Source organism: Falco naumanni, chromosome 17 (genome assembly GCF_017639655.2).
Source record: "Falco naumanni isolate bFalNau1 chromosome 17, bFalNau1.pat, whole genome shotgun sequence".
NCBI classification, from domain to species: domain Eukaryota; kingdom Metazoa; phylum Chordata; class Aves; order Falconiformes; family Falconidae; genus Falco; species Falco naumanni.
This window is the reverse complement of record NC_054070.1, coordinates 5,189,940-5,195,882: the sequence shown is the minus strand read 5'-3', so window position 1 is coordinate 5,195,882 and position 5,943 is coordinate 5,189,940. Positions and strand designations below refer to the sequence as shown.

At 50.9% G+C, this 5,943-nt stretch overlaps 1 long non-coding RNA gene across 1 annotated transcript; it reads left to right on the top strand.

Annotated features, from left to right (window-relative positions):
• Nucleotides 1-290: 290 nt before the first annotated feature.
• On the top strand, nt 291-5,277 carry LOC121098586. The gene is made up of 3 exons (XR_005831296.1): nt 291-391; nt 2,324-2,463; nt 3,990-5,277. It is a non-coding gene; the product is annotated as an uncharacterized LOC121098586 (long non-coding RNA).
• Nucleotides 5,278-5,943: the final 666 nt, after the last annotated feature.

Sequence of the window (5,943 nt, the reverse complement as noted above, 5' to 3'; positions counted from 1 at the left end):
CCTCCTGCTTTCCTGCTCCTTGTCCTTTTTCCCACAGCTGCCGAGCATGCACGGGAGCAGCTGGAGTATGACCATGCATGTGATGCAAGAGCAAGCAAGGGCTGGGCAGGAGGAATGTCCTGGGGACACCAGCGAGTCCCCAAATCGCTGCCCAAAGAAGGGTGGGGAGAGGAGCTACCCCTGGGGCGGGCTCCTCAAGCACTGCTGCCGACCTGGCTGATGGGCCAGGCTGTCGCTCCCAGTCTCCAGCCAAGGTGCTACAAGAGTAGGGCACTAGCTTTGTTGTATCCCAACAGGATCTGCAGCTTTCGTCTTGCTTCTGGTCCTGGTGAAACTCTGCCTTCAGCGCCGAGGGAGGCCCTGCGCGTGGGCAGGTGTCAGCAGTGCCTGGGTAAGGGGCGATGAGCAAGGTGTCGGTGCACCCAGGGGTGGGGGGCTTCCTTGTAAGGGCTTCTCAGAATGTGCTGTCTGCACCCGGGTGCCCTCTCAGCCCTGGTCCTTGCAGCTCCCATGCTGCTACAGAGCCTGGACTGTGCGTTGGTTACGCAGAGCGGTGGGGCTGCACGCGTCCTCCTCCCATGTAAGAAAACGAGCCTTGAATCCGCACTGTCAGCTGAGGCTGAATTGTCTTTGTTGAAACGGCAACTGAGTAGCAGTTTGGAAGTGATGAGGATGTTTTGGTAATCAAATGAAATGAGTATTCAGTTAGAAAGGCACTTTAACGGTCTTTGAACCTTAAATTCACCAGTGTGCACATTGCACCCCTTTGCTGCTCTCCACAAGTGTGGTGTGGGCCAGCTTGCAAGGGCAGTTAGCTGAACAGCAAGGTCCTCTTCTGCCTCCTCTCATCTGAAGTCATTCCTGGGACCTGATGTCAGTGCCAGCAGCACTGCCTCACACTTCATGCGCTTTCCACACATGTTACTGTACATGCCTTCTGAGAGCCATGCCTTCAGCAGCGAAGAGCCTGGTCTGTTTTGGGGTGTCTGAAGCTCTCTCAGGGAGAGGCTCTGTCCCCGTCAGCCGGGTTGTCAGGTGATGGACAAGATGCTCTGCTCATCTTGTCTCCCACAAAACAAGCCGTTGCTGCCTGCCTGGCTGTCGTTGCCGATAGCCTGCCATCTCCCAGCCAGGAGCCTGCGCTCTGGGAAAACCCTACTGTGGTGTTTGCCTGTGCAAGCCAATCCTCTGAGCCAAATTCATGGCAGCAGGCAGCATTTGATGTGAACCTGCAGTTAATTACATGTTCTTTCTAAAAGTAATTGAGTAGCCTAAGTTCTGATCACTGTAATTGCATCCTAATGAATTTATGTGTCAACTTGCTACGTGCAACTTCGGTGTGTTCTGTAAATACCAAATTAAGTTAATCGCTCATTCTCCAGGCACCCGAAGCACAGCTCTGCAGCCAGCTTCACAAGCTGGGAAGGATGCAGAGCGGTCACCGGCTGTCCTTCTCCTCGGCAGCGCTCCAGCCCCGGGCCGGCACAGCTGCCTCGCCGAACGAACCCAGAGCAGGGGGATAAATGTGTGGGAAGCATTAACAGCACAACAGACTGCCCATTACAGACAGCTGTGCTGAGACGGCTTGCTGCAGGGTCGTCCTTGTCCCAAGCGCTCAGCCGAGCGGAGGGCTCGGTGCCACACCTGGGCAGGGGCAGATCTGGGCTTTGCTGGTCAAGCAGCAGGATGCAGGCTCCAGTCCCAGCCCTGCGCTGGGCATGCTCTGCCACCTGCCCCGGCTGCTAACAGCCACCGGCTGCTAGAAGACGGTGCCGGTGCTCTCCTGGCACGTGGAAGGGGTTCCCTGGGCAGCCAGAGAACCAACTACAAACCCAGATATTAACCCAGCAAACAGAAATGTGTAATCCTACTGACTTTAATGAGAGTTACAAACAAAGAGTCCTTTAGTTCGTTATTAATTGTTATGGCTGAGCAAGACCAGAATCCCTACCTGTGCTCCTTGAAGGAAAAAGCAGCTTTGACAGAAGTTACCAAAATGATGCCATGCTCCTGTAATGGGTTTTTACAGAACATTACTTATTGTCATTTTTTTCCATGTTTGCTACCAAAATACCAACTACAGTTCCCCTACAAAAGCCGTGCAAGTTAGTTAACCTCATTAAATCCTAAAGGATTAGTCAGCTGTTCCTCAACCACAGAACAGTTAGGAAACATCTAAAGCTCAGAGTTATATGGCTTGGAAAGTGATTTTCTAATACGCTAACTTCAAAGGAATTTTCAAATCCTGCAGTGTAAGGGAGACAGACTAATGTTAATCCACTGGAGTGCTGCTTAATGGCCTGTTTAAATTTTGTCTGCGTAGGTCTTTATAAGCAACTGAGCATGGAGGCTGCCTTGTGATAAGCAGGGGTTCAGCTTCACCTCCAGGCGCCGCATCCCCCTCGTACCACCCCACTCACCACACACGGACGTCCTCGTCCCCACGGATGGCAGCACGCGCAGGTACCGGGAGCCGTGTCGCTGTGGCCTCTCCCCACCCTGTGGCTTGTAGGCATGCACGGACACAGACCCACCTGGGGAGGGTCTCCCCCAGGCCCACTGGTGGGTGACAGGGAGCCTGTGCCAGGCCAGGGCCGGTCCCTGTTGTGGCTGCAGAGATGCTGGCTCACCGTCAGAGCAGACACGTGTCCCGCTTGGCGACGTCCACGCACTGCCAGTGCCAGTGAGTGCCCGGGACCGTGGGGAGCTGTGCCAGGGCAGGCAGGCGGGATTCCCTCCAGAGTGAGCACTGGGGAGCCCTGGCCTCGCTGCGGGAGGGGGTTAATGCTGCAGGGCCAGGTCCTGCCTTATGGCTTCGCACCCCCATGCTGCAGCTGGACGTGCTGGGGAGCCACCTGCACCTCCCGAGCCCACCCCAATCCCCTGCGCCAGGGCCACTCCTACTGCTGCCCGTGCACCATACGGCATCAGGAACCCGTCATCACACAGGCTTCGTGGGGCCTGCCCTAACTCAAATAAATAATGCTATTAACTGTGAAGCAACGAAGGAATTAATACACTACATTTTGAGAACATGAAGCACCAAAACCCACAAATTAATTAAGCTTCACAGCCCCCCTGTGAGACGCAAAGGTAATTGCTATGTTCACGGTACATGTGGGAAAAGAAAGGGATTTGTTGTGGCAGCGGAGGCTCTGTAACGTAACGTAACGGCAGAAGCACATGTGGCACTTCAGCCCCAAAAGCCCCTCCTGCTTCACTTATGTCTCCTGGGGCTGGCAGGGAGCTGGAGGAGCAGGGCTTGCGCTGGGACAGGGATCCCTGGCTCTGGTCCCATCCTGCTGCCTCTCCCTTCCTCTGCCCACCGTGCCAGGGCACTGGTCGTACTCTGCCAGGGCGCTCAGACACAGCACAGTGAATCCCAGGTTCCCTGCTCGTAAATGTTGGAGGATGTCAGCGTAATGGAGACAGCCAGCAGTGCCGTCAGTGAGCCAGACTGAATAATGTATTTCCTGGTGTGTTATCAGCTGAGAAACGCGTTAGTAATAAAAATACATGAGAAGAAGCAAGAGGACATGAATGTTTAATTGGATGAGGGCATCCTCTAGGATACCCAGATCTCTGTCACTGAGGCTGGCCTAGCACGAGCGGAGAGGAGGAGCACTCCTCCTTTCCAGCATGCAGCCCTTGCGGCATCTCCGAGGCACAGTTCTGCAGCCTTGCAGCGCCTGCACTGCCTGGCCAGTGTGCTCGTTGTCTTTGCACCTTTACTGGGCCCTTGACCTGCTTCTTTGCATGTCCTTGCTGTATCTTATCTCATTCACCTAAAAATGAAAGGCACCGTATCATGATCCAGAAACCAGTGAAAGACCCTGGTAGCTGGACCTGATGATCTCAAAGGCCTTTTCCAACCTAAATGATTCTATGATTCTATGATTCCCGACCCCTATGTTGGTAACAGATAGCGTCTGAGCCCACAGGGGCCATCTACCAGCAGGTCACTCTCTTTTTTTTCTTTTCTTTCTTAGTGAAACTGGTTTTGAGAGCTGACATTGAAAAATGGAGAACGTGTACTCCACCACACTGTCCTTCACGGAGAGGTCAAGCTGAGCTGTGGAAGCTGAGAATCAATATCTGTAAAATATATCCATCAGCAAAGAAAGAAAAGTCCCAGCTTTCTGAGAGAGAAATTAATTTTGACATCTTAAGTATAAGTCGGAGGAAAGGCTGGTGCTGGAATGGTGATTTTTGAAGATTATTATATTGTCATTTTTCATTAATGACTCCAAAAGAAACTACCTCTAAATGATAATGGTGAAGTATAATGGCAAACCTATGAAGCTTCTATTATATGCCATTTATTTCAGAAGAGTCCTTTGTTTTTAGCCTGATAACAAAACCCCAGAAGCACTAATCAGGTTTTGGTTTAACAGTGACATGTATTGCTGTATAAACACTGCCAGGAAAAAAAAAGAATCTAGAAAATCTGTCTCACTGTGTTTAGAGCAATAATTTAAAAACTGAATTAAAATAGAACAGAATTCCCAAATTATGGAAATCATAATGTAGCGGTACTGTTTTTGTCTGGACGATACGACTGGGCATAGGCAGGAAGGGGGGAAAGAAAAATAATTTACAGGTTTCTCGCCAGTGCTCTTCAAGGAACAGTGACATTTGTAAAAGGCCTCTGAATCTGAGACTGCCTCTAAAAGGTGCTGAAAACCATGAGGAAACAGAGAAACCCAATCTAGGAATGAACATGGTGCGGTGGAATGGCAGTTTGTTTCTCGGTTGGTGGGAGCTCAGCCGTTGCACCTCACAGCGAGGTGGCCACGGGGGGCATGGAAAGTAAGGACACCTTCGCTTCCCGAGCTCGGGGAGGTCTGGGCAAGCTGCAGCAGCAGCCGCTTACACCCCCACTCGGAGGGGCAGGAGGCAGCCAGGGCTGGCGTCCATGAGTGCTGCCGGCAGCACCCGCTTGGGCGCAAGATCCCCAAGCGCCCTGAAGTGTGGCGGTGAGCCGCTGCCCCCTCGCCGAGGGTCCTGTGTGGGGCAAGCACTCTCATGGCCAAACTGTGCCAACCATCCAGGGGGGCAGCCTGGGGAGGGCTTTGCCCGTGCAAGCCTTGGAGTCCCCTTTCCATCACCTTATGCTCCTGCCATTTGCTAGGGAGCAAAACAGAGGGGCCAGAAGGCTCCCTACAGATCTCCTCTGAACCATAGGTATATTTCTTGCCAAGTTCTTAATCTATAGCAGCGATACCTGGATAACCCCTCCCTTGAGGTGAAGTCTGTTCTGTCAGAGTGTGTTACTTGATTTCTTGTACTAAAATGTAAATTAATTTAAACGCACTTGCAAGGAGCTTATTTCAATATGAGCTGTAATTACTGCTTGGGCTGTAAAAAAAGCTTTCTTTAAAACTTCTATCAAAGTTATTTTGTGTTATTATTGCTTTCTGTGATGTGTCTGGATTTTCCAAACAGCAAATAATTCTGCACTTATCTTGGATCCTTTGATAGTATTTTTATGACAGATATACCGAGACTCTAACTACATTATTAACATTAAAAAAGGAAGAATGGGGACAGTCTTTTCTAAATAAGTCTGTAAAAACCTTTGCATGCCATTGCTGCTGCTTAAATACTAATCATGGAAAGACAAGAAATGTATTAATCATATAGCTTTGTACCGTAATGTAACCAGATGTGAATTATCGTGTTGCCAGGAATAACGAATGCAGCCATCCTTCTTCAGCTGGGTAAGGTTTATTTGCTCAAATGAGGCTTTCTGAAATGTTAGTGCAGTTGGAAGAGATCCTCAAAGTGACAAAGCCAGCTACATCTACAATAGCAGCAAAACAAAAGGGCAGTTGTGTTAGTCTGAACTCACACTCTGGACACCGGGGAGCGACCCCCTGGAGAAGGCTGATGCGCACGCTGCAGGTCACAGAGGTAGGCAACCAGTTCTTCTTCCAAATGCAG